The sequence below is a fragment of the Cyanistes caeruleus genome, chromosome 23, assembly GCF_971803275.1.
Source record: "Cyanistes caeruleus chromosome 23, bCyaCae1.hap1.1, whole genome shotgun sequence".
Lineage (NCBI taxonomy): Eukaryota > Metazoa > Chordata > Aves > Passeriformes > Paridae > Cyanistes > Cyanistes caeruleus.
The window spans coordinates 403188-430845 of record NC_141723.1 but is presented as its reverse complement, the minus strand read 5'-3'; the positions used below and the strand labels follow the sequence as shown (position 1 = coordinate 430845).

Genomic DNA, 27658 nt, shown 5'->3' with positions numbered 1-27658 from the left:
GACACCACTAACCCCTATGGGGTTTTGTTTCTTAACATACCTTAGATTAACTATCTGTGGAAGAAGATGAGACACAAAGGATTCTTTTTTGTAGCAATCTGCTTTTACTCTCTTTACAGGGTGAAATCAAGAAAACAAGAACTCCATGGCTATGATTTTAATGCTTTGACAACTTTAGTTAATGCAGAACTTTTAAGTTAGGCGAAGTGCCCATTTTACAGATCACAGAAGCTAAAGGCACAAAGAGATGAAACACAATTCTCAAAATAACAAAGACAAAAGTGACAGGAGTGCAAACCCCAGGGATCCTCTCTGAGAGCAGTAAGAGTATGGACATGAGTTCAGCTGCTCTTAAGAAATGTCTTTTTATTCCTTTGAGAGGCTTTGACTGGAGTTTCTCTTAAATTCTCCCAAATTTATGTGCTTTTGATGCACTGGGAGATATTTTAACAGCCTTTATTTTTACCACCTGCAATTCAGCAGGTGCAGGATGGGAGCAAGATGGAGAATTCAGGTCTGGAGTGGATCATGACACCCCACAGCTGAGTGAATTTTGCTGTTAGGGGTGAGCTGGGGAAGGCACCCAGAGCTGAGTGTCAATAAAATCACCCAAGTGCCCCTGTAGGATTGTTCTTCAGAGAACTGTCTAGAGAGGTTCAGCTTGAAACCACCAGCTCTTAGTGTCTGAAGTCGGATCTCTACCCCAGTGAAGCTTTGCTGTGCAGTTTGGGTCTGAGCCACTTCAGACATCGCAGGTCCCACCGCTATGTTGCTGTAACTCACCTCCAGAGCACTCGTCAGTCATGTTCTTTAGCCCAAAGAGCCAATACCAGTGGATTTCACTAGGATTTAATGTCATATTTTCTTGATGGAAGTTGATAATGATTTACATAATTTTGCTTCTCCTCCAGTTTTGGTTGGCAGTTGGTTCACTTTGTCAAATTTTTGTTGCTTTTATGGTATGCAAAAAATGAGCCCTTCCAGGACTGACAAATCAAAGGTGAGGAAATGAACTTTTTTTCCACTTTTACTTTTTAAAATTAAAGCAGATATTTTAATTCTCATTTTGATTAATTAAATTAATTTTCATTTTGACAGTCTGTTGGCCAACGCTACACAACAGCAGCTTGAAACATTTCTTCCTTTGAATGGGCTTCATCCTATCTGACTTGGACCATCTTAAAGTTTGTTGTTAAGTCTGAGCTGATCATCTCCTTCCATCTGTGGCCAGTGTGGAGAATGACACAATTTATCCTGTCTCCTGCAGAATCATTCTCTGGAGACAGACTAACTGTATATAGAGTTAAGATCCTTTCCCTAATCTCCTTTATGTTTCTAGATAACAGCTGAAGCCATCAGACCTTGATTTGTGTGGAAATTGATGATCACAGGGCATTTTTAGCAAAAGCAGATGTCTTAGAGTTTGTTTTTAGCTGAAGACTGACAAAGAATGTTCTAGGGGAAGGTGTCTCTGCCCATGGCAGGGCACTCAATGAGAGGGTTTTAAGGTCACTCCCAACCCAAACCATTCTGTGGAAATGGAGAATATGGAGTAGTTTAGAAAAGCGTCTGACTCCAATGTGTCCAGCCTGTGTCGCACTGGCTGCCGAGGGCAATGTGAGGAGCAGTTCAGACAGATGCAGAGCAATCTTTCCTCCTTTTCCTGAACTCCAGCAGCTTAGGGTTTAACCCTCGTACGTGACACTGTATCTGCCTTCCAAATGCTCCTTACTCCTGGCTGTAGTGACCCTAGGTATCATTATCCACAGAAATTACACTTTGGTTCTTGGGTTTCAGAAGCATTGTGTGGCAGGGAGTACTGTGGCCTCATTAGGCTCTCAGTGCATCCTCCATCCTTCCTTCTGTGCTGATCCACTTCTTGCTCATTGAGGATGGGGACAAGCACGTGCCCTGGGCCAGGGACTCCACTGTGCCTCCAGGTCACAGTCCTGCTCTCCTTCCTTCACCTGGCACTGTGTCCTTGTGCTGTCAGTGGGTGTAAAGAGAATTGAACCACCATTGCTGTAATTGCTATGGTTTATAATTAATAAAAATCAATTATCCAGACTTTTTTTTTTTCCCAGGAGCCCTTAGTGCTCTATTGTATTTACAGATGTCACAGTAAAAATGGGTGATCTCACTGAGCAGGGTGTTAGTGGTGATGTTATGCTGAGCTTCTGTTTTTAACTTGGGGAAAGAGCAGAGAAAACAAAGTTGCTTACTGAGGCAATAATCACCTCCTGTTAGAGCCATTTCATTTGGAAATACTCCCCCATGCTCAGGCTCAGGGGGTTTGAACGGAGGCAGCATGAATGTGGCTGAGGCTGTACAAAACCTTTTATCATAGGGCTGTGCCACATCCCCTCCAAGAAGGGCACTTGTACAGTCAGGGAGTTCATCAGCTCTTGGGCTCCAGTCAGAAACAAAGAGCTGCAACTGCAGCCTCCAGAGAATCGTGTCTTTGAGAACAGGTTTTTTCCCTAATGAACATTATACTTTTTTCTTTTTTTTTTTTGCATTAAAATTTGAAATGACATGCGTCTCATTTTTAAATCTACTGGATTTTCCCTAATGGAGAGGAGGGATAATGGAGACATCAGGGGAGATGTTTTAACAGCATGACTAATTGAGCATGGAGAGTGTGCCCAGGGTATGGTGGAGTTTCCATTACCGGAAATATTGATACCCAGGGTAAATGTCTCTTCTTAAGAGACTTCCTTTAGTTAAAATTAATTCTGTTCTTATATTCTAAGGAAGATGAAAGGAGGGTATCACAATGGTTCCCCCTCATGGTGTTACATTGCCTCCTAGTCTGGCACTGAAGGGATAACAATGAGTCTTTAGGAAAGGATGGGCTAACTCCCAAGAGTTGATGGATGCTCTCAGCTGGATCTGTGGCCAGTCCCAAGTCTCCAGGTGCATGCAGTAGGGGATCCACAATTACTCTTTCCTGCAGAACAGCCTGGAATTGCTGTGATGAGAGAGGCTTAATCCTGTTTTAGCATTGTGCTTTTTTGGGGCGTGCCTCCTTGGCAATCTCACTTCATAAATTGAGGCAGCAGGATTGCCAAAATCACAGGCAAGGAGCATTTTGGGCCTGTGACATGGTATCACCACATGTGAATCTACCAAGGATGTGGAATGGATGGCACAGAGCTCCTCTCGTCAGCCCCAAGCACAGCACATCTCCATCAGGTTTTTGGGATCAGCAGGAGGAAAAGAGGGAATGGACAGACATCTGTAGGTAAGGCAGATTGGAATGATGGAAAATGCAGAGCAGGCAGCATCTGTTATTATTGGGGTTTGTATATCACCCCATATTGATGTTTGCAGAAACAAAACCAGATTAATTTATCATTTCATTATCTTACAACACCCAGTTTCCAGCATTCCAGATCCCAAGGCCTGGAGTTTACAACTGGAACAGTGACAGGTTTATGATGCTCATTATCCCAGCTGGTCAGAGCACGGTGCTAATAATGCCAAGGCTGCAGGTTCAATCCCAGTATGGGCTATTTGCTTAAGAATTGGATTTGATGATCCTTGTGAGCCCCCTTCCAGTTCGGAATATTCTGTGGTTCAAATTTCTTCAGGAAGCAGGAATGTTTATCCAAGTGTAAGTCTGATAGGGAATGCATATCTGGGGGCGGGGCTGTTGTTTTCTAGTTTGTTTGGGGTTTTTTTTTATTAAATTGGTAATCTGCATTCCATTGGGGCAGGAGAAGGGAACAGCCCCTCATTCTTTTAACCTGTTGAAGTAACTTGAAATTTTTGCTTAGCTAGAATTCCTGGGTTCAAGAGCAACACAGTACAGGAACCAAGAGATGTAGTTGAGTTGTATTTTCAGTTGACATAAATCAGTGGGGAACCATTTATACCTCCTGAGCATCTGGCTGGAGATTACATGTCATCTTCTGTCCTCCCTGTGAGAGGCTCATCCCATGAACAAGGAATAGCCTTGACCTGGAGTTGTTCCCAGGAAAGGTCAAAGTCACACACAGCAGCTCCTGAAGAGCCACCAAGGGTGGGAATTTGCAGCTCTTGATGCCACATCCATGGGAAGTTCTTTATCTTTCTGTTTTGGAGCAGGAGGGGGAGAAGAGAGTGCTCCAGCAGCGGAGGCAGCAATGCCGTGGGTTTCCCACGCTGAGGGACAGGACTAGAAATCATTGTGTGGAGAGTATAACCTACTAGAAAGGCTAATGCTCGGGAACAATGGGACCTGTAATTGCAGATAAACACTGGGAAAGCCCCATGAATCATGAACCCATGAATTGAATTGTTACAAGCATTTTGGAGTGGAAAAGGAAGAGTCTTACCTGGTGAAGCCTGGCCTTGGTAGAAGAAGCCGTTCCCATCTATTATCTTTTGAGACAGACAAAGGGTGAAAGAAAAAGGGAAGAGAAGATAGAAACCACATATAAACAATAATTAATGCTCTCCAGGCTTCTTCTTCTTGGTCATGTTAAACCTTTAATCCCTGGGATTTAAGAGTGTTGTGGCTTTTTATTAATCTTCAGATAATAAATGTGTAAAGGGAGTGCTGGAGAAAGCCTTTGCATTCAACTCTTCCAGCATAACACCCTCCATCCCACTGGAATGCTGGTGCCCTGGTGTCCCTTCACTTAAGCTTACCTCCCCTGTGCTTTAAACTCTTTCCTTTCCTGTTTGCAGCAGGTTGAATGTCCATAGTCCATCATGTCACCTCCATGGAAAGGTACTAATTCAGGGAATGCGTATCTCCTTCATCCACACATAGAGAATCTGCGAATCATTAAGGTTGGAAAAGATCATTGAGACCAACCATCCTGACACTCTTCCAAAATCAGTGGTACTGCCCAGTGGAGGTAGCACAAGAGCCCCAGATGTGTCCCTGCCACGCAGGTGAAGCACTTGGCGACTGCTGGCAGGGAGAGCTGGAATGGATTTCTTCTCCAGCAATTACTGCTGCTCCTTGGCAAAGGGATGTGCTCCCTCACTTGAACCCTTGAGGTTAAACCTCATCATTCCTGAGTGTCATCCAGCACTTAAAGGTGCTGTCAAGAAGATGACACAAGAATTTGTTAAGAAACAAATGTTTCCCCTCACCCCCTGTTGTCCCTCAGGGCTCATAGGCACCCAGGCTCAGGAAGTGGTAATGAGAGGGAAGGAATTAAATCACATTCCAGCTGCCCCAGAGCCAGCACTGGGAACTGGCTCCTGCCTCTACCTGAGCTGTGTCCTCCACGGTGAAGAGGGGGAAGGCAAAAGCTCTGGGCATTTTTTCTGACTGTATCAACGTGTTTAACTGCAATTATTGTAATTTATGGGACCCCAAGAATCTCCAGTGTTTATTCCTTAACTCAGTTTTGCAGATGACTGGCTGAGACTTAACCTCACAGTGTTTCCCAACCTGACTCACTCTTGCAAGACAAAGATAATATCAAGATAATAACAGTTTTAAGAGATAGAAAATAGCACATTTCCATGGATATTTCTAAGAGATGAGCATGCAAGAAGTGTTCATCCCATCAATAAGTAGGAGAGAGCCTGGGGAGGATGCTCAGCCTGAAAGGGTCTCCTCTTTCAGAAGCTTTGCTCTTTTTTTCACATGCAGAGCAAACCTGCGCAAAATACATTTTGTCCGGCAAATAATGATAGTTCGGGGTTAAGATTTATGGCATGGCTGTTAGTGTCTTGATGGCAGATATGCAAGGCTATTTAGCTGTTGCCAAAGGTGGAAATTCATAAAAATGATGGAAGACTTTCTTCCCCAGACAGCACAAAAGGTCATTTGTTTTTTTACTGAAGATCTCGTCAAGCCAGTAATGCTGTCAGTTTTTCTTTCCTCCCCTTTCCCTTGGAAGATGTGGTGTACATGACTTTGCTTCTCTGGTTTTGTGAGTTAGCAAGGGTGCAGGAAAAGTACTTCTTATTTGTTTTCTCTCCCTCTCTATTTGTATTTCTCCCCTGACATCTCTCACTCAACTTCAAAGCCTCCAGTCTAAGCACCTTTGTACCACTTTGCTCTCAGCTCCTTCCCAGGCTCCTTCCCATCCAACTACTTCACACCACTCTGAAATTTTTAGGTAGTTTTTGCCCATTGCTTGCTTAGTCCACGGGTTCCCTTCAAAAACAGGCACAGTATTTCTGTCAGGAAAAAATCCTAAAGTGGGTATTTCGGTGTCAGATAACAACAGTATTAATAAAAGGAATATTAATTGTAGTAGTAATGATAATAATAAAGGAACTTCACAGGAAATTGGGTGTTTTGGCTGAATTTTTCCCACTATCTGGGGTCTCAGGTGGAGCCTTGACAGGCCATGCCACATCCTGCCTGCCCAGAATTCCCCACTCACAGAGCCTGTCCCCAGATGGGAGCAGAGATAAACATGGGAATGAGCAAAAAACAGAGATGGCCCAGCCAGGCAAAATAAGGGAAGAAAAATCCCCGACAATCATTTTTGTTTTGGAAAAAACTGTTTGAAAACACGCACTGAAGAGCAAGAAAGCAAGATGGAGCTGATGCTTGGCAGCTCCTGGCATGGTGATGGGAGCACACATGGCCTCAGGATTTCAGCAAGGTCCCTGCATGTCAGGTGGAATTTTTCTTCTCATCTTTCATCACTGAGGATGCACATTGGCTTCCCAAAAAAATGATCTCCTGAAAGATAAGTGGCCTCTAGGAAAGGGGCTTAGCCCCATGCCTCAACCAGACCCTGCATCCACTTCCAGGAAAAGTGAGACTCACAGCAGCAGAATCAAAAAATCAGAAGCTCCCCCCTTTCCAATCTTCTTCTGCTCCAGCAGAAGAGGAGGGATGGCACAGACAACACTGGATGCTGGTGATGCCCCTCTGTCAAAACTTAACCCACCAAATACCAAATATCTCCAGCTGTGAAGTGTTGTGTCCTCTCTTTTCACAGGGGCTCCTTGTGGCTTTCAGGCTCATTTAATCCATTAAATAATTGGAATTGCTTCATTAGTAGGCAAGAGAGAGCAAATTAGGGATTTCTTAACCTTTTCCCACAGCCACTGGATGTATAGTGGCTTATCTGGGCAGAACCAACATCAGTCTGGGTGGGCTGGAAAGTGCAGCCATGTCAAGTGTGTGCTCTAGCACAGAGGAGTTGGTGTGGGGTACTTGATCGCACCATCCCAAAACCCCTCTGTGAGGTGAGCTGGGAACAGTGAATGGATTCTTCTTGAGCAGTTTCTTGGAAACTGCAGTCAGAATGTGCTGTGGAAGATGGGAGAGGTTTGGAGAAACAACCCAATAACAATAACCCAATAACAACTTCAGGTAAGACCTTTTTAAGCAGAATTATTTCAGGTTCTGGCCCCAGTGCTTCAAGTCTCATGTTACAATGATCTTTAAAGAAAAAATGGAAGAATTACGCTCTAAGTGAGGAGAAAAAAAGGGACTGATGGGTAAAACCTAGTTTTCTGTGCAGTGTCTGTGTCAGAAGATGCCATGATGGCACTAACTTGGTATCAGGAGTGATGGGCCACTGCAGGTTTCTTGTTCTAGAAGACTCAGGGTCTCAGTGGGTAAAGCAGCAGGAGAGAAGGAAGCCTGGAAAAATTATTCCTGTAAAGCCATGCTCCAAAAGAGGGCTCCAAGACATGAGTACCCCCAGGTTTGGTCAGGTGCCTGGAGCATGAGACCAGAAGGAGAGGACACAGTTCTTTGTTGTGTGGGTGGTCCCCACAAGGAGAAGGAATAAGGTAAATACAGCATCAGCTGCCCATGCCATGTCCTTCTTGATCATAGCTTTCCTGCCAGGGAGAGGGGATGGGAAGAAGCTCTTGAAGGATCTCTCCTTTGCCTCACCACTTCCCTCTCTGGTGTGATGGACATTCATTTTCCAACCAAACTTTTGGGACAACCATGTCTTTATGTCTCTTTCCCCAAACCTGCACACCAAACCTCTGTTCTTCAGAGGCCAGGTGAGAGCCAGGAAGATCTTCCCTGAGGCATGGAAACCCTGAGTAGATCTCTAGCCCTGCCTGCTCCTGGATGCTTTCTGATAAAATGTTTTAATAAAAGATCTGTCAATCACATATTACTGTTAAAGAAAAAAGGAATGAAGAGTAATTAGGACCCTGAGGCCAAAGGGGTAATGTAAAAAAAACCCCAAATCTACAACCCAACCAACAACACAGGGATTGAGAGACCCTAAGCTTGAAGCTGAGCTTCAGAATCCGTCTGTGAATTATTTTCTTGTCCAAAATCCAGAGGGGTCCATGATTCATAGCCTGGTCCTGCTCTACAAAAGCAGCTGGTAGGAGGTGATTCAGGTGTTAAATCCTTTCTCTGTCTGCCACCATCGGGTATGAGCTGGGAATGGAGCAGTGGGAGGAGAGCCAGGAATGAGTAAAGCATCCCGAGTTGGAGCTGATCATAGCCCAGAGCTGTTGTTCCCACTCGGGCAATGGTCCCACAACACGAGGCCTCTGCCATTCTATTTGCTGTATGTCGAGAATAGGTATTTATCCAGAAGTCCTTGGCTCTAAGAGTCATGGGATCTCCTGAGAGCCTTGTTTCCTGGGAGAAGTGAAGTCAATAAATCAGAACATTTCTACCTCTTGCAGTAGGTGGGAAAATCTGGAAAATTGCTGTCTATGAATGAAGAACTTAGGAGACAACCTTTATTGTGTTCAAGTTCTGGTCGCTTTAAAGCTGATCTCATTCTCTGTGGCAATGAGTCACAAGGGCTTGAATTTGTGTGGGTGGCAATTAAAAAATTTCCTCTGAGTAAGGAGAGAGGGGCTTGGCAAAGTGGGCTCTTGGTGCTTTCTCCTCTCCTCCCACACTGGGACAGCATTGCTCCCAGAGGTGGTTGAGTGAATCATTTCTCCTTTTAATGGCACTTCTGCATCTCCATTGCCCATCCCCAGCTAATTATTGCTTAAAACCCATTTTGCAGAACCCTTCAAAAATTATTTTTTGCAAAAGGTTTTCTAGTAGGAGAGGAGTTTGCAGGCTGGGGGGGCAAGGTGGGGGGTGTTATTCTCACTTTCCCTCTTGGCCAGGAGCATCTCCTCCATCCATGCAGTTAATTCAATGGTGAGAGAAAGAAAATTCTGCTGGGGTAGTTAATCAAAATTCAGGGCTCATGTGGGCTCTATATCTGTCCTCACTGCACCTCAGGCAGTTCCACTATCAGTTCATAATGTGCCTCATCCTGTGAAATACAAACTTGGGTGGAGCTTCCCTTTTCACCCTTTTGATTGTTCATCTGGAATCCCAGAGGACTGGAAATGAAACACATTGGCTTAAAGTGATGTTCCCCAGATCAGTAACTGTATCCTGGGAGGATTCCCTGGGGCAGTTTTCCACCAGGTGGGAAGAGGGATGTGCCTCTCTGCTGCGCTGACCCCTGTGAAGGCAAGCACATGCTTGAGTCACTCACTTACCTTTATTTGTGTGATTGAGTGTAATAAATCACGCTTGTCTTTCCCAAGCTCCCCCATGCAATCCGGACACTTTTCCATCCCATTTTAAAGCCTGGAGCTGAGCTCCCATCAGCCTGCACTGCCTGGGGGTTCATTTTACCTGTTGACAGACATCTGCATTGGCAGCACTCACCCCTGGCTGAAGGTGAAGGTTCCACCTTCTGCCTCGCTGAAAGGTGCAAAAGGGAAAGGACTTGTCCTTTGAGAAAAAAATAGACTCTACTCAGCTTCTTGGAAAGTAATTTCTATTGACAAATAGAAACATTAAAGCAGGTCATTTATTCCTTGAAGAAATCAATATATTGGGTAAAATTCCCACTGTCTGTAGGAAGGTGTTTATGGTTAAAATGCTTTTGCTTTATCATTCCAGCCCATTTGCTGAGAAAGAGAATTCAAATTAATCATTCCATCTCATCCTCAAAGCTATTATTTATGTTTCTGTCTGGCCCAGCTTGCTGGAAGGCCACCATTTTAGGTGCTGTCTGGCAAAACAGCCAACAACATGGCTGGGAATCCCCAAAAACTATGTAACTCCATCCTTCCAGGACACAGAAGTTGTCTGGTTTTGGTTATTTTATCAGATTAGTTATTCTGGAATAATTACTTTGGTAGGAACATTTGCATTCTAAAAGAAGTGTCTTTTTCTCCTTTATATTAACACAACCTGAAAGACAATTTCTCCATACCAACATTGGGCAACTCCTCACCAAGGTGGTTACACACCGTCATGCACAGTAATATTTCCTTCTGGGGCTGGATCTTATGCTCCAAGATTTCCAGATCCCTGATAGTTCGCAGCAGCCTCAGTGACATGATTAAGTCTTGGTTACTCTCCTTCATAGAGAAGGGAGAAATTGGTGCAGCAGCCCAGCGGTTTGCTACAAGAGGACCCAAAAGCAAAGAATCATGGAATTATTTCGTTGGAAAAATCTCTGGGGATCATCAAGCTCGACCAATCCCCAGCACTGCCAATCCACACTGGCAGCTGTGCCAGGGCTGGACAGCACTTCTGGGGAAGAAATATTTCCTAAGATGTTACCTGAATCTTTCCTGGCACAACTTCAGGCGGTTTCCTCTTATCCTAAACCATCATGTTTGGTTTGTGTGACAGCCGTGCCACCCCATCTGCTCCTGCAGACGTGTCCATGGCCTGTTTGGGGTCTCAGGGTGGGGGGGTGAGTGAAGAGCAATGATTCCCCCACCCCTCTGAGTTCCTCACCTGTGCCAGGTGATGTCTCGCCTGGTGCCACATGTAAATACAGGCACAAAACAGCTGTAGGAGGTTGCCTGCTCTGACTGAGCACAGAGCTCTGTTGTGGTGTCTGTTGCTATAAACATGATTCGCACAAGTACGTGACATTGTAAAAGCTCCTGAAAGATTTCATCTGATTGGTTTTGGCTCAAAGCCCTTTATTCACATAGAAATGCCAGGTAGAAAGACAATACGTGTGTATCCATGTGTATATTTTCAACTTCCTAAAGGCCATCAAATTGGAAAGGGAGTGGGTTTGCTTTACTCAAGGGTTGAAGACAAGGTTACCCAGGAAAGCCCTTCCTCTTAAAAAAATACAAATTACAAATGTTGCTTCTCCCTGTACAGATTTTCTGAGTGATCTGTAACAATCTCTTGTACCTCTGAGTTATTTTGACTCTAAAATATTAGTTCGTAACAAATCTTGAATTGTCAGAACTAAAGGATTGTACAAAATAGTTTCAAGGTTACATAAACAGAGTAGCTGGGAAACAATTAGGTAATATGTATTCATCTGGACAGCAAAGATGTTTATTTTTAAAATAAAATTTCCACCTGAATACTGACCCTCTTTGCTTTGGGAAATGTTGATTTAATGGGATTGAAATACTTTATGCCAGGAAGAGGAGGGCAAATGGCAGAGGAGGGAAGAGAGGAGCTGGGGCAGCAATTGCCAAAGGTGTGTTCAAGGAGGTTTTGAATGAGAAGGAGCTGAGAATGGTAGGAGCTGGAAAGAAGAAGGGATATAAATTAGGGTGTGCTTGGACTAGGGGGAAATAATAGGGAAAAATGAAGCAGAGAAGTAAGTGAGAGCCACTGAAGATAAAGGGAAGGTGAGGAGCTGGAAAGATCACCTAAAAGGAAAATCCAGGACAGATATGGGTCAAAAGAATAGAATATGAGAAAAAATATGAAAGGGATTGGGAATGGATTCTTCTATGAAAGGTTCAGACTTTGTGCTGGAGTGGGGAATGGATTACTTCAGCACACAGGTCCTTTAGTGACAGTAGGTGGAGGAGTGACAAGGAAGATTTATCTGCAGTGGTGAGAGGAACCCATTCCCTCTGTCCTGGCTGGATTTAGGACCCAACACCTGTGTAAAGGGAAAAAGGATACAGGGTATTCATGCAGCTGGGTGTAGAACAGACAGTGTTATGACACGGGGTGTGCCTCACTAGCTCCCAGGGCTCCCAGGGAAGGAAAGGGGTGGGTGAAAATCAGGAGTAAATTGCTATTTGCAATGTGAGATGGAGGAGTATACACTTGAAGGAGTAGTTGGATTTTGGGGTTGAGAGAGCTCTGCACTTAAAACTGCTGTGCTGGAAAGAAGGGACTAGAAGGAGGTGGAAATAGGAGCAGGAGAGAATGTGAGTGTGAGAACATAGAGCCTGTGGTGAGGACAAGAGGGGAAGAGGGAAGGAGAGGGACAAACAGGAGGACTGTGATGGGACAAAGCTAGTAAGAGGACACCTGGCAAAATTCTCCATCCTTCGAGGATAATAACCTTCCCTTCCTGGAACAGGAAATCTTACTGTACCAGGGCATATGCCAGAGCGAGCTGCCTCTCTCCCCAAATGTGAATATTATCCTGATAAAGTGACTGGGATCAACAACAGGAGGTGCCTCTCACAGTGCCCCTTCTGAGCCAAGGCTCCAGCTGCTTTCTTTGTTCTTTATTTTTCAGGACATTTTTTTCCCCAGCTGCAAATCTGCATTCATTAAATCAATGTCAGCACAGCTTCCTAGTTGCTTACAGGAGTTGTGTATTCACACTGACCCTAAATCAGCAAAACACTTAAACACATGTCTGACTTTGAGCAACTGAACAGGGCTACTGTGTAATTAAAGCTAAACATAACTTGGTGTCTTGTTTATTGAGGGCCTACTCAACTAATTAGTTAAACCTTCCATGAAAAGTCACCAAGATCCTTAATGAAGCAATGCTCCACAAACAGCTGCTGTAGGACTCTACCCCAGTCACATTATCTTGTTTGCAGTTTAGATGCCTGAAATATCTTTTTCTTTTTCATGTGTGTGGAGTTTAGTGTTCATGAGATACCCTCCCTCCTTCCCCAGTGAGGTACATTAAAGCTACCAAACATTAATTGATCTAAATCCACAGGGTACCTACCAGGTATATGTGGTAAATCACAGTTGTCAGGTAATTAAACACAACCCGTAAATCACATTGGAGCATGTGAACCAAGCATTCGGTGTCAATGCTTTTTAACTAATGTTGTGAAACAATATTTTGAGCTTACATCAAGTGTATGGGGCAGATAACATATCAAATTATGGCAAATAAAGCACAAGCAGTAGGAACAGCACTAGGAACCAGCAGCCTCTGTGATTCGAAATACCCCAGTTGCACCCCAGCAAGTGGCCCTGCCTTGGAAGGCGGAATGCAATATTATTGCAGGGGGATTAAGACTGGGCATTAGACTCTCATTTCTCTTGTAGCACTGGATTAATTAACCAGAAAGCAGAATTATCCGCCCCCGGATCCATCACCTGCTAAAACGTACCATGGGGTCATGAAAGATTAGAGGGAGGGAGGGAGGGAGGGAGGGAGGGAGGGAGGGAGGGAGGGAGGGAGGGAGGGAGGGAGGGAGGGAGGGAGGGAGGGAGGGAGGGAGGGAGGGAGGGAGGGAGGGAGGGAGGGAGGGAGGGAGGGAGGGAGGGAGGGAGGGAGGGAGGGATGCTGACTCTGTCCTTCCTGGGAGTGTCAATGTCTGTGTTGATGGTGGGTTCCCCAACCCTGGCAGTGGCAGAAGGGGCAGCCAGGAAGGAAAAAGGAGATTTATAACATGTAAGGAAAGCGGCAGATTTTGAAAGCAACATGAAGGAGCGGGGTGTTGGTGGGTGACGGACTTCATGTGACCCCAGAAATCCAACCATGACTTGAACTCATCCCACAGCATGGGCAGCACATGAAGGGGGGTTTCTGCCCATCTGCTCTGGGGAGACCCCCTCCTGCAGAGCTGAATTCAACACTGCAACCGCAAACAGCAGGGGGATGTGGAGCTGCTGGAGCACGGATTGTCCAGCCTGGAGAAGAGAAAACTCCACAGAAAATTTAGAGCCCCTTCCAGGGCCTGAAGGGGATCCAAGAGAGATGGAGATGGACATTGGACAAGTACCTGGAAGGACAGGACAAGGGGGAATGGTTTCACCCTGCCAGAGGGCAGGGATAGATGGGATATTGGGAAGAATTTCTTCCCTGTGAGGGTGGGTAGGCCCTGGCACAGGGTGCCCAGAGCAGCTGTGGCTGCCCCTGGATCCCTGGAAGTGTCCAAGGCCAGGTTGGACAGGGCTTGGAGCAGCCTGGGACAGTGGAAGGTGTCCCTGCCTGTTGTAGTGCATCTAGAAATCTTGGTACCTCCCAAGGGTAAAACACACCTCTGGTTTGTGTAATGTTAGTTCCTACCTGAAAACCTTCTTTCCCTCCCCCCCTTCCCATTGGCTGTGACCTCCCTGCATCCCCTAATCACCCCTGCCCCCTGGTATAAGAGATAAGATCCAGAGCATTTCGCTCTCTCTCTTGCCCCGGATGGACGACAGACAATAAACCCGGGATTATTCCAGCAAGTTTGAGCCTCCTGTGTCTAGATACTTTGAGTCCGTGTTGTATCCACTCCAGGACCCCCTCCGCCGCCTGTGCCCAGAGACGAGCAGGCTCCACGGGGGGTGGGACAGAGGGGTCCCATCGGGGAGCTGGATAGCGACACCTGCCCATGGCAGGAGGTGGAACTGGATGAGATTTAAGATCCCTTCTAGCACAAACTATTCCAGGATTTTGAGTGTGATACCATGTTCAGAAGGCAAACTCTGATGCTTTTGAAAATCCTGTGGTTATTTTCCTGCTAGTCTCAGAAGGGCCAGTGGCTCAGAGCAACTTTCCTGCAGAATGATGGGGTGACCAACCTGGTTCAGACGGGTGCCTGAGATGCCGAGGGTGAAAGTCAAATGTTGAGTGGCACATCCCAAATCCTCCAAACCTCTTTGTGATGTCCTGTCTAGGTTACAGTAAATCCCCCGCTGTGCATAGCGACTTTGGGGTGGATTAATGAGTGGAAAACCTTTCGTTAGTGGGTGTTTGCTGGGGCAAACAGCCCATGACCATTTATGGTCTAGACATCCCACTTGGTGTGAGAATGCTGGGAGTCTGCGATAATTCAATTATGTTGCATTTGAGAATTAATGAGCAATCAAGATGAAAAAAAAAATTGAAATGTCCTTTCTATAAAAATGAATGCTCAGTGTTAACAGCCCTGATTTTTTATCAGAAGTTTTCAATCAGAAGTCCTTGTTGATAAGTCAATGCTTTGCTGATAAAGTCATTAGCTATAATTTTCTTAAAAGCCACTGACGTAGAAAAAGTCTCAAATGTTGAAAAAGGATCAATCTGAGCCCTTCAAAATACTTAACTTTCATATTATGATCTTCTTCTTTTCCCCACAAAAGGAAGAACTTCACCTCTAAGCCAGTTACTTGTTTCCTTCTGTCCACCTCCAAACTCTCCCATGTTTGAAAAACCTGTTCTCTTCCCACAGAGCATTTTAATTCCATCAGACCAGCATTTCCCAAAATAATGAGCAATTCTAGGCACTGTTAAGATGGTGTCCTATTTAAATTTACATCTAATTGATTTCCTCATCTCTTCTTTCTTCTTCTCACTCGTCCATTTAGTTATTAAAAGTATCCAGATAGTCTTTATAACCCCTTACATACAAATGATCCGTAATTTATTAAGGATTAAGGTTTACCTAAACCCCACTACTTTAGTCACATATCCATTACATCACTCTGAATTTGTCTTAGAAGTGCTTTTTGGCTTGCTGAGCTCCCCGTGGGAGGAAGCTTAAGTTCAGACCAAATTTATCGTGTCCTAAATGCCTAGTGGGAAGGAACCAATGCCGTCACTCAAGATTTCCTGAAGATCACTGTGATTTAACAGGGCTTAAAGTCCACCATTAGAAATTCCCAGGAATTTGTTGTGCAAGTGAAATCCTGACCCAATGATGTTTGTAGAAAAATTTTAGTTGGTGGCTCAGGAGTGGGTTTTCAGGCAATGCAGGTCTTTTGGAGTCAGGAGGGATGCAATGCTGTTCCAAATTAGAGTGGACTGTTTTGGAAGGGACACATCCAGGAATCCTGGCTCTGGAGCTCTCCTCTTCCTTCCCTTGCAGAGCTTTGGCCCTCCTGCCCTGCTCCTCATTCCTCCTCTCCTTTTAAATAGCAGCTCTGGGTCGTTGGTTTTCACCCTCATTCCTCTGAGCTGTTCGACCAGTCCTCCCACCTGGGAGGCAAGTGGGAACAAAAAGGCTTTGTCTGTTTTCCAGAGGACTGTCAAAGCCCCACGGCATAAATATTATTTGCCTGAAAGGGAAAAAAGAACTCTAGAAAAAAAGGAAAATAAATATTTTCTCCTTCCTCTCTTACACCTTTGTTTTGTTCCTTGATGTGTTTGTTGTACAAGTCTGGTGCTCACTTACTGCTTGTCTTCCCAAGGGGTCTTGAACCATTTTCCTCTTCCCTTGATTTTTTTGCTTTCAGTGTTCTTGGGTGAGGAAAAGATGCACAATCCTCTGGCTTTTGAAATGTTTCTGCAGGCCAGGTTGGACAGGTCTTGGAGCAACCTGGTCTAGTAGAAAGCGTCCCTGCCCATGGCAGGGGGTGGAACTGGATGGGCTTTAAGGCCCCTTTCAACCCAAACCACTCTTGGGGATGCGTGGGGAGGCTGGCCAAGAGCCTCTGTGTTTGAAGAGCTTTTCTCTCAGGTTCACTGCTCACCTTATGATGTTGCAGCTGGATGTTGTAATTAGGAGGTGTTGATTGACACACATCCTAATATTGAGGAACAGACAATACAGGGCTTGGCAAAATAAGTTTCAGGTTGTTTCCTGCATTTTCACTGTTTCTTGTGCTGTTCCAGGCACATTTTCTATTTTTTTTCCCATGGGCACAAAAGATGGGAAAATAATTGTGAGCAACAACTGTTTTTTTCCTTTCATTCTCTCTCCTTGCAGATGTGAAGGCTGTCTGCTCCTTCAGTGCTCCTCCTCTGAAGAGGGATTTACTTGTTTGGGTTTGTGTTGTCTCAGTGCTTGGCACAGAGGGTCTCTAAGGCTTTATGGGTTCCACAAGAAATACCATAACTCATAGTGCTACTAATGCTCATGTAACTCCAAGAACTGGGATGTGATGAGAACCCCTTCCTGCCACGATCTGAGCAATGTCATCACAAATCATGGCAGCATCACTGCAGAAATGCAGGTGATTCTGCAGCAGAAATGTCATGCTAGAACCCGCACTCTCATTTGTATTCTCCTCCATTTTCCTGGTCTTTTCCTGTCTTTTTTTCTTGTTTGCTCCACATCCCCTGCCAGCAAAGCAACAAAATAAATAATCCCTGGTGGCATTTCCTCTCTCCTCAGGAAGGGATGTTAAAACTCCTGCAACCCACCAGTTCGACTCAAAGGCAGCAGGACTTGGGGTGCTGCATTTAAAGTGCCAGAGGACAGAGTTAGGTGGAATATAGGGAAGACATTCTTCTCTGTGAGGGTGGTAAGGCCCTAGTACAGGTTGCCTAAAGAAGCTGCAGCTGCCCCATCCCTGGAAGTGTCCAAGGCCAGGCTGGACAGGGCTTTTTGCAACCTGGAATAGTGCAAGGTGTTCCTGACCAGGGGAGAGAATAAAACAGGATGGGCTTTAATGTCGTCTCCAACCCAAACTGTTCTATATTTCTATGTCACCTCTTCTTAAAAGGGGTGAAATGCTCAACTACAGGTTGACACTGAGCTCCTGTGCAAATCTTCAGGGTGGGTTCAATATCACAACAGATATTTTTTTTCATCCCATGAGTCAAAGCAGCAATTTGGGGCTGCTGGAGGTTGGGCACAACTCATTCCCTGTGCGTGTCACACCTCGCCTGTGCTTTCCAACTTGAGGCTGGACTAAATACCTCACAGAGCTTCATTGTTCTTCCACAGCACTAAATAATTCACACCCCGGGGCTTCATTGTTCCTGTGTGCCAATTTCCCTGTTGCACTCCAGGGCTTCCTGTGGATTTTGTGGGCACCGTTCATAGAAATGGAAGAGTGGGGACAGATAGGGAAAGAGGGAGTGACTTTCCCCCTCTCCCTTCTCACCTTCCAAGTCTTTCTCTTTCCAGGCACACATGTTGGGGCAGTGTTCACAGTGATCAGTGATCTAGGTGAGGAGCTGGCAGAACAGAAGCCCTAATCTCAATTATCTTCCTCCTTGTCCGTTTGCACAGGATCCTTATCTCCCTCCATGTAACTCTGTATTTAATTATACATATAATACTTCATGCACTAAGTGCATTATTAAGCAATTTCTAAGATAAGTAGCTTTCTGGATCCCAAATTATGATTAAATATTGGCAATCAAGCTGTCTTCCACTCTTCCTCCGGCAGCTGGACTGCCAAGTCAGGCTTGTTTGGGTAGGTGAGACCTATGTGAGGAGGAGAAATTTAGGTAAGAGACTGTTCAGGGGCAAAAGGTATAGTTGTCCACACAGGGCTCCATGAAGCTTGTTCAGACATGGATTTGGGGATTACTTTGCTATTCCAGGCTGGCCAGGTGCAGCCAAGTGTCCTCCACAAGTGTTACACATCCTAATCCATCGTTTGAGTTGTGGCAGCCACAAAGCTCTTGCAGCTCTTACATTCTCTGGTTTCCCACTGTTGTGGTTTTAAAGCATTAGCTAAAAAATTACTAGAAAACTTACTCATTTCTTGCTGTGAGATATGGATTAGAAGAAGGGTAAAACAGGCTTAAAACTTAGAAGGAATAAAGAAAGTTTAGTAACAAAACTACAAGAATAAGAAACCAGAATAAAACCTCCAGGAAGCCTTTTTCCCCACTACTCAACTATTCCCTTGTTTAATTGACAACATAGAGACAAAACCTAGTGTTTAAAATAGTCTCCACTTTGCTATTGTCTTTTCATCAATCTTTGTAGAGAAAATTAAGTTTGCTTTTCTCAATCTATGGAGTCTTTCACAAGAAAACCACTTTTTCATGGCTTCTTTTCATTATTTCTCTGATGCCAGCCACCTGGAAAACTCTGCCATCGGTCATTTTCTCCCATTTCACACTACTCTAAAGTGTGTTCGTGAGCCATAATTCAAGACGTGTCATTTTAAAGATGAGTTATTCAAAGACAAAAATCTCTTCATCTGTGTCTGTGATCATTTCTGAAAAGAGAAGTTTTCTCTTTGTTTCTCTTTGTTAAAGGCCACGAACCTTCAACAACTCTCACTTCTCCTTTTCTGTTTCAGCATCTCATAGGATCACAACTACTTCACCATTTGCTTAAATCCACACTTTGAAGTACTCCATTCTCCCCAAAATACTTTCATGAATTAAAAGTTTTTCCAGAACATTATTGTCCATCCTCATAGCTTTAACACAAGAATATTTCAGCCTATTAAAACATTTCTTTATTTCTCTCCTCATCTGAAGCTTAATTCCTTTCTTCAGTCTTTAGTAGTTTATGTTGTCTCTTTACATGCTGATCACTCTCTCTGCCTTTCTCTCTAAAAACAAGATTAATCTGCAAGTCTCATCTAAGTAGTGAAAGAGTTAAAATCTGGCTCAAACCGCAGCAAGTATTCAAAGTGCCGAGTTTCAGTTCAGCGGCGCTTAAAGCCGAGAACTCCCCTGGAAAAAGCTTCAGGCACCCCGAGAAGCTTCCCGAAAGGCTGCAGCAGCCCCCGGCCCGGCCTTGGCCCGGGGGGAGCCCCGCAGGCCCCATGTCCCGGCCGGGAGCTGCGGCAGGCCCAGCCCAGCCCCCGGCCCGGCCTTGGCCCGGGGGGAGCCCCGCAGGCCCCATGTCCCGGCCGGGAGCTGCGGCAGGCCCAGCCCAGCCCCCGGCCCGGCCTTGGCCCGGGGGGAGCCCCGCAGGCCCCATGTCCCGGCCGGGAGCTGCGGCAGGCCCAGCCCAGCCCCCGGCCCGGCCTTGGCCCGGGGGGAGCCCCGCAGGCCCCATGTCCCGGCCGGGAGCTGCGGCAGGCCCAGCCCAGCCCCCGGCCGGGCCGCACAGCCTGGCCAGCTCTGTTACCTTTCAATACCGGAAACCAAAGAGAAAGAGAAATTCCCGGATTTAAGTTCTAAAGCGTAATGTTCACAACTTAATCTCACTTTTCAGCAGTAAAAACTACTGTCAATTCTCAAAAGTAGCCAGCTATTTGCCAAGAAAAAACACTCCCATCGGCCTCCAGCAGCCTTAATTTCCTTAGCCGTTTCCCTTTTTTCTTAAATGCCAATCTATCGCACCCATGCAAACTTTGCCATGGCAGGCAGGATGGGAGAGATTTCTTCTGGCAGTCAGGTTGTGGTGTTGGGTTTGTTGCAGCTTCATGCTCTGCAATGGAGGACCAGTGGAAATTAGTTTCTTCCATTTCTTTGCATAGTTTATGTTCCCTGGTCCTCGCACCATGTCTGTTGAGCTCCTCTGCTCCCTCCCAGTATATAGAACCCTAGAACAATTTGGGTTGGAAGGGAACTTAAAAGACCATCCAGTTCCAACCCCCCTGCCATGGGCAAGGACTTCTTCCATTAGAGCACGTTGCTCCAAGTCTCATTGTACCAGTGCTAGTGTTAAGAACAATTAAAATCTTGTTAGCCATGTTTCTTGTTGGACAGTTACTGTTTGTAAATTAATAGAAACCCCTTACCTTGTGCCCCTGTCCCAAGCTGCTGTACCCTGTGCTCCTTGTTCCTAGTTCAGCCAGACCCTGCCTCCACTGCTCCCCTATACTTCCACATGGCAACAAATGGCTCCACCCGGTATGCTAACCATGCCAACTCCCAGGAGTCTGAGCCACAACAGCAAGTGAGACCACCACATGTGGACCCCTAGAGCCAGCGAGCCATCATACGACAACTCACAGGACCACACCGGAGGACTGACAGGACACCAAGCTACCTTGCAAAGCCATTTGATTGTGTCACATGACAGAGACAGGACCCTCTTACAGTCACCCCCTGGACTTGCAGCAAGCCAAAATAAGAAAGGTCTTCTATAGGACTCCTGTGAGGTTGGACACCCCAGCTCTGCTTTTTGGCAAAGCTGCTTGCACTTTCTCCTTCTTCTTGTCCATAGGGAACAGTGTTGGGAGTGTGACCTCTTGGGCCCCCAAGCAGGCTGATCAATAAAGGCTTTATAAAAAGGAGAAGAAGGTCTCCTTTCCCATCCTTTTCACTAGGAAGATGAACTGAAAGTTTTGCAGCTTGGTAAAGTCTTTGGCACTATGAAATGTTTCATTTTTCTGGAGGGGTTTCTCCTTGCCTTCCTAACTTTTTCCCCTTCCAAATACAGCAGGGGAGGGATGAGGGCTAGCAGAGCATGATCAGACTGGCAGAGGAGCTCCCTGATATCCAGCAATGGGCATGAGCAGGCTCTGTGGCCAGCGCATCTCTTGGAGCAGTCTTCCCTCTTTTGCCAACAGCATTTCTGGTGCATTCTCAAGTTATGTCTGTGCAGTTCGCTCATCCAACTGATCTCCCACCCTGCATGCAGGCATGGGATTGCTGTGCTGCAATGGCCAAGGGATTACAAGGACTGCTTCCAATTCTGTGAAGGAAAATGCTGTTTGTAAGTGTAATTGAGAGCATGGCTTTAGAGTTGATGACTCTAAGCTCTTGTTTTAGATGTATCATGTTTCACCTCTTTAAAAGCATTTAAGAGCTTACCAAAAAAGCAAATGTCATTGCTCAATCTGTGAAGTGCAGATATGCACTATAATGCAACTTGCTGTGTCAGTTCCTTCCCTCCAAGACACAGTGGAAGCAGATTTAGTTTGCTTTCCAGGCCCTTCAGAGGTCACAGCTGCCCCCACCTTCAGTGTTAATATGTGTGTATTTGTGTATGTGTGTAAGGTGCACATGGTCCATGTACCTGCTAAGAGTGCATTCATCCACTCTCCAGTTATTCCTGGTGAAACAAATATCTAGTCTTAGCTGTTTGTAGGAAATCTTCAATTTTAACTTGTGCCTCTATGATTTGCTTAGAGCAACCTGGTCTAGTGGACATGGCCATGACAGGGGGTGGGACTGGATGAGCTTTAAAAGATCTCTTCCAACCCATACCACACTGGAATTCTGTGTACTGAGGCTGTCCAAACTTTAGGGACCTATGTAAATCACTTGCAGTGCCTGCAGCTTGCAGGTATTAAACAGGGATTCAGGGACAAAAGAGCCAAACCCCTAAAATTTGATGCTGAATTTGCTGCTTGAAGATGAATTGCAGATTTAGAAGCAAAGATGTCTCTGGCAAAGATCAGTAATGCCCCTGGTAAGGCATTTCTTGCTCACCTGAGGATTAATTTTAAAGTGGGAGAGCTCTGGTCGGGACATGTGTTTATCCCATAGTCAAGACCAGGTCCTGCCATGCACCTGAGCTCTGCATACCCAGCATTCTGTACCCCAGCACCACCCTCTGTGTCCTCATGCAGCTCCGTCATTACCTCCCTTAATGAATGAGCAGTTTGCTGGCAAGCAAATCATCAGGTTTCACACCCCACTTCCCTTTGGGAGGATAACATTTGTGAAACAGCAGGGAAGGTGAGAAGATAGAGCTCAAAGAGTTGTGCTAATGCTCCCTGGAATGCCAACAATAATATACCTTCTCCCTTAATATCTGAATTTCGTGAGTGCATTTCATTGTGCCTCTCACAGCATTCTGCAAACATTAATTAATTACAGTCTCATTATATCTCTGTTAGATCCATTTATTTATAGATGGAGAACTTTCCATCCCCAAGCACTCTGGAACCTGTTAATCACCTGAAGGCAAACAGCAGGCCAGGAGAGATGAGCTTTGTTGTGGAAATGTTGGGAATAAACACAAAGATGTTCTTGTGAGCAAGGCTGTGGGTTAGGAATTCAGTTGGAGTTTGATTTGTGCTTGTGCAAACCATGTCACTTGAATCCTGCCATGGTGTAAATGGACACAGTTTTTTGGAGAGGATGATGGGATGATGGTCCCATCTCACACACCACTGTCCAAAGTCCTGTGATGTACTTTTGTAAAATGTGCTGTGGCACAAATTAAAAGAGATTCATTTAAATCACAGCTGAGACAGTAACTTCCCTGACCACTGGTTCATGTCTGGCATGATAGTCTGAATGAAAAGATCCTTTTTCTTTCCATCTCTTGCTTTGCTCTCTGCGCTAAAAGGTCTTTGGGATGAGAAGAGGCCATTTCTTATTCTGTGTCACACAACATGGAAAATAGTTTTGGGTTTGTTTCTCCATGGCACTATTTACTGCTTTAATCTTCCAGCTTTGAGCACTGAAGGTGGGGAATACCATTTGGAGAAGCTTTGGTTGATAGTGAGTAGTGGTAACAGGAGAATTATCTGGATTTACTTTATGTCATCTCCTTGCCACATGAGTTTTAATTCCCACGTCAGCAGGGTTTGTTGAGCTGCAAAGCACAGATGCATCTGCAAAGTACCCCCCAGCTGTAAGACTGGGAAGAACTGAATCTGGGAACAGGCTGAGCGCCCTTGGCTTTTCCCACAGTACTCAGGTTGTGCTGGAAGTTAGCTGTCCTGATATTATCCTGATGCCCTCACTGCCCAAGAGGTTTGATCATTACATGGACATGTTTCTCCAGGTTCTGGAGAAGTCACTGGAGAGAAAGCAAGCTGGGACATGCTGGAATAAAGCCAGCAGCACACCCAGGAGCAGGTTTTCAGCCAGGCAGGGTGGTACCCAGAGTTGTCCCAAGGACTGGGCAGAGCTGAGGCTCTGGCAGTGCCCTCACCACTCCAGCTTCCAGCCTGGTTCTCCTCCAGCACCAACAGGCCTCAGTGCAGACATCCTGAGAGGCACCACAGCGGAGCAATTAGCTCCCATGAAATTTTCCACCATTAGGAACAATGGCTGGCTTAGTTCTCATTTGATTGAATTAATGATATTCTAACAAGTGACATTTTTTTCCCTTTTAAATTCTCTCATTTGGAATGAATTGCTTGTTGTAAATTACACTTATAAAAATTAGGCTGGTGTTTTGTATTGTTTACAACAAGCACTTCAGGGTTATGGATGTTACTCATTGATTTATAATGTTTCATTCTTCTCCCTTTCTTTCCCCCTCCTTTGAGCTGTTCATAAATCAAGCAGCCCTATCAAACCTGTGTCAACATTTCACTCAGCCTGCAAGTTGTGGGCAAGTTGGGACAGTGGATCTTACAGAGAAGGTTGACTCTTCTCCTTCACTGTCTCTCCCATTTTGATGAAATAATAAAAAGGTGAGGCTGGCACTTGTCAGTTATTTCTGAGTCACTTTTCATTAGGCCTTTTTCAAACACTCCAGAGAACAATGTTGGAGGCAAGTGATGCAAACAACTCATGTTCCCGCTTGTGCACTTGTGGATTAGGGCAGCAGCTGCTGTGGAATTACACTGAGAGGCTCAACAGGTGTCTGATGGTCCTGGACCAGATCCGGATGATGTCAGGCAGCCTTATCTGACAGCCTCCTCTTCCCCACCAGCCTGAGGTCATCATTTTAAAAGCATGGGGAGGTGGCTGGATTTTTTAAAGGGTTCTCCAAGAACTGAAGAGACTTCCAGGAGTGTCCAAAGTTGGGTAGAGTCCTTGGGGATTTTCAGGTGACCCAGAGCTGGTGCTTGGGTAAACCCCAAGAGAAGGAGAATTTAAGGGGTTTTAGTGACCAACACAGAATCCTAGATTGCAGTGAGTGGGAAGGAACCTCAAAGAGAATCTAATTCCAACCCCAAGCACTGTGGTTCCAACATGAGGGTTTCAACATTGAGCAAGTGGTCTGTGGTGTAAGGGATTGACATTTGAGGAAAATGAATGGGAATTAGGGACTAAAGGTCCTCTGAGACACTCTGGTAGCAACTTGCTTAGTCATAGGATAAATTAACTCCTTTGGAAATCTGTGAAGAAAACCATCCTTTTTGTCTGCTGAGAAACGGCAGAGGTCTGGTAAAGAATATCCAAAGATGTGGGTGCATTGTAAAATTCCCTGTATCAGGTCAAAACGGAGCATTTTCAGACCTCTCCTCAGGTGAAATATCAGGGAGTTGCTGCACCCTCAACACTGAACTGCCATTGTGAGAATTCCCAGTGTCTGACCTCCAAAAATCAAAAGGTTGGTAGTCATGCTCCAGAAAATCCATCCTACAGGATAAACATGGATGTTTCTGCTGGGATTGAATGTAACATGAACAGCCATGTCAGCAGGGATGGCTGACTCCCATCTCTCCCGCCCATCTGCTCTGTACCCACATCATCATCCATGCTTTGGGAGGAGCAAGGCGTCACATCAAGCCCAAAGTGCCTGCTGGATGCTGGTGTATGTGTGTGTGTGGGGATATCTGGGGTAATTCCTGCCCACACCATGCCTACACCAGGCGATTTTACCAGCCGGCCCCTTTGCTAAGCATAGGACTCACCCAATTGTAATAACAAATGTGAATAAATACATTTTAATGATACAATGGTGGCAATTAACAATGCTGAAATACAGATGTCTCCCCGAAGAGCTCATGAGGCAGCCGATTGCATAAACTGCCCTATTATGTGGATATGAGTTGATTATTAAAAGAAAACATTTAGCTAATGCAGAACAGGATATTCATCTGCTATTACATAATGGTAATAAGCAACTGGATCCAGGCAGAAATAGTCTTCCAGCCCTTATCAAATGCCAAGTGAAGTGCGTTTATGGCCTCCTCTGTGAAATAGTCCTCCTTGTTTTTCCAAGAAGAGGAGAGATCTTTCAAGAGATAATAAATAAAATAGAGTCTACTTGCTTTACCATGAAGCAAGATGAGTCCTTGGGATTAGTTTGGATTAGTCTGTTGCCAGTGGCATGGAGCTTTGGCACTCAGCCATTTATTCACCTAGAAGACGTACAGCTAATTAGAAAAGCACCTGTGAGGAGATGTAGCTCACCACCTGCGCTTTGCTGAAATGAAATAAGCCTATATAATTGACTACATTACCTATTAATCTTATGAAATCACCCTGAGGCATTTTCATTATTATTATTATTATTATTATTATTATTATTATCATCATCATCATCATCATCATCGTCATTATCTCCTCTCCCCCCTTTTCTCTCTGAAGCTTTTAAGAATCAAACTTTGGTGTCTTGCTGTTTCCTTGGAAGCCCCAGGACTGTATCAAGACCAGGACTGCTCTGACTGACTTGCTTCTCCCTGCAGGGGAATCCTAGGAGATTAATCTGACCTTAGTCTGACATTTAATTCCTTTTTCTTATGGGACACAGCTTCCTCCTGGTTTCTACCTTTTTCCCTAAAAAAAGTCTGGTGGGAGTCTTTTGAATGCCCTACCAGTTGTTGGGGTAATCCAGAGCCTCATGATGATAAAATAACTCCTTGTTGGCTTTTTTGTTGACCCTGGCCAACAGCACAGGGTGGACTTTGCCCAGACACTGTTGGAAGGAGCTGTTGTGAGCTTGGTCTGGTTGTCTGGTTTGAGAGTGGACAGGTTCCCTGCCTTGCAGTGAGGACATTGGAAAACAGATTGGCCACACATAGGAGAACATGGTGCTATAAATTGCAAAATCTCCGTGTAACAGAGGGTGACAGGCAGGTGGTCACAGGGACTCCATGCTTAGGACAGTCCTGCTCCTGGCAGTGCATTAAGAAAGCCACAGAGGAAAACCTGTTGCTGCATAACTGCAAGGGAAGTGAAGACAGAACTGGGAAGACTCATGGTGAAGAGCCATCAGAAATTCCTCCTGTTTTATTTTCTCCACCTCCTGGCAACTTTGCCACAAAGTCAAACCAGGCTCAAATCAAACAATCTCAGTGTGTCTGCAAAACAGATGATGAGTTTCAGGGCATTCCCTTGGCTTTTGCACATCCTGATTGGAGAGGAAGGAAACCTGAAATTCCCATGATCAGAGACACCATGCCAAAATGTGGGCCTGGTTTCCAAAAATTCAGAAGCCATGCTTGTTTCTAAGTTAGCCAAAGTGTTTAGCTTTGCTCATGAAACCTTCATCCTCATGGGCTTCAAGTTGACTGAAAAAACCCCAGCTGTCCTTTCCCATTTCACATCAGAGGGAGTGCCTAATTATTGTCGCTGGTTGTTAATTACTGTAGTTCTGTATCAATAATTAATCATGTTACTGCACAAATTATTGTGTTACTTTTGGCCAAAAATAATCAGTGCCAGTGGGAGGATTGGTTTAAGCCCTTTCAGACAGTGAAGGAGAGTAAGACAGAAGCCTCCTGCTCATAACATGGAGCTTATAGGCAGGCCTGAGGATGGTGAGTTTGGCGTGTGAGAGAACATGCAGAGTGGAATTTTGGATTAAAAACATAGCAAACAGGTGTCTGCAGACACCTGAACTCTTTGAAGCACTGAACTTGTTGTAGTGTTTACAGTGGGTGCTCAGAGAAGGAAATCTGGGTTTTTTTCAATTCTTGCATTGGAGAAAAAAAGGGTTTTCTGCAAATAATTTATCTATGTACAGGTCCAGCCCTGACTACAGAACCTAGTTGACATAGCTCCATGGGAAGGGATCAGAGTCTCACCTGTTGACTCACTGGTTAGAATGAGAGGTGACCTTAGTGCAGCTCCTTGAAGCTCAGAGAAGAGTTCCAGTGGGAAAGAGCCTCTAAATCCACCACACACCTGGATAAAAGGGTTATTGCCACATAGCCTAAGAAGTCCTAATGTGTGAGGGGTCCTCTGAAATATATGGTGCTTGGGTGGTACTGGGGGTCTGTAGGGGATTGCTGTTCCCCTCAGTCTTGTGCCCAGCCACTTGGCATGGTTCTGCTGCTTGCTCTCCTCTCAGCAGGGACATTCCTGGCAAATGCTTGGAGATGCTCTTCTCCCTAGGCATGTGTGCATGTGGCAAACTCCAGTTTGGATCTCGATTAAAGTATATGCTGCTTCCCGTGCCCCTCCAAGTTTGCATTTTG

The 27658-nt window shown here is 45.3% G+C and overlaps 2 long non-coding RNA genes across 2 annotated transcripts; one reads left to right on the top strand and one right to left on the bottom strand.

Moving 5' to 3' along the window:
- Positions 1-84: 84 nt before the first annotated feature.
- LOC111939390 (uncharacterized) lies at positions 85-20607 on the bottom strand. Its single transcript, XR_002869253.2, has 4 exons — positions 20396-20607; positions 4636-4764; positions 4320-4365; positions 85-1986 (listed from the first exon to the last, which is right to left on the bottom strand). It is a non-coding gene; the product is annotated as an uncharacterized LOC111939390 (long non-coding RNA).
- On the top strand, positions 628-5317 carry LOC147649449 (uncharacterized). Its single transcript, XR_015278916.1, has 3 exons — positions 628-796; positions 912-1000; positions 1099-5317. It is a non-coding gene; the product is annotated as an uncharacterized LOC147649449 (long non-coding RNA).
- Positions 20608-27658: the final 7051 nt, after the last annotated feature.